This window comes from Lycorma delicatula, chromosome 7 (assembly GCF_047948215.1).
Source record: "Lycorma delicatula isolate Av1 chromosome 7, ASM4794821v1, whole genome shotgun sequence".
Taxonomy (NCBI): Eukaryota; Metazoa; Arthropoda; class Insecta; order Hemiptera; family Fulgoridae; genus Lycorma; species Lycorma delicatula.
Window position 1 is genome coordinate 67,063,934 of NC_134461.1, and position 1,002 is coordinate 67,064,935.

At 24.5% G+C, this 1,002-nt stretch overlaps 1 non-coding gene across 1 annotated transcript; it reads right to left on the minus strand.

Annotated features, from left to right (window-relative positions):
• Positions 1–509: 509 nt before the first annotated feature.
• TRNAS-AGA (transfer RNA serine (anticodon AGA)) lies at positions 510–591 on the minus strand. The gene has a single exon. It is a non-coding gene; the product is annotated as a tRNA-Ser (tRNA).
• Between the last annotated feature and the right edge of the window lie 411 nt (positions 592–1,002).

Sequence of the window (1,002 nt, forward strand, 5' to 3'; positions counted from 1 at the left end):
TTTTTTTGTATACGCTTTATAGTTTTGTAATATTAACTTAGTTAAGTAATTCGTTAAACTATGCAATTTAATTATTAGTCAATCAAGAAAATTAACAAAGGATAGTTTTAACCAGTATGGAATACGTTTTATTTTATTTATTTATGATTTAAATAAGTAAAATTCTTCATCTGGATGTTCTGAATTAGATTGGCTTATAATTTTAAACCAGTAACAAAATAATTTCTCATTAGAGACTGATTTCTCATTGGTTAAAAAAAGTTCACTTGTTAAAAAAAAATTAAATAAAATACATTTCTTCCGTTTGTCAGTATTTAAACACAACGGCTATAATATTTTAAAGTTTTTTATATTCATTTCCTATGTTATTCACAAGTTTTTTCTTTGATGAAAAGAGTGAAAGTATACCGAAGATATTCCTACCATAAAAAAAAGCCATCAATAGTATCTATAGATTAAAACCGATTTCATATTTTAATAAACCTTTTTTTCTGTAAAATAAAAAATCTCGCAGTCGGTAGGACTCGAACCTACGCTCCCAGAGGGAATCTGATTTCTAGTCAGACGCCTTAACCACTCGGCCACGACTGCAATTGTTAAAGCCGAAATGTATACAATCCCTTTATAATATATATTTGAAATAATTTTAGAACTGATTAGTTACGTTATAACGTAGGGATCCGGGAAGGTTAAGGGTAATTGTTTATTTATTTATTTATTTTTACTTTTAAAATTAGTAGTAACATGTATTACAACTGCTTACTAAAGAATTAGATAAACTTATTTACATATTCGATCGGTGTAAAACTAAACAGTGGTATAAATAATAAGGAAACAAAAAGGGTAAAAACGTACAAAATTAAATACAACAAAGTTCAGATTTTAAAAATTACGACATTTAACACTGATAAAAAAAATTATTAAATACAAAATAATTAAATTATCTGCTATAAAATAAGATAATTTTAAATTTATACAATATAAATAAATTATAAATATATA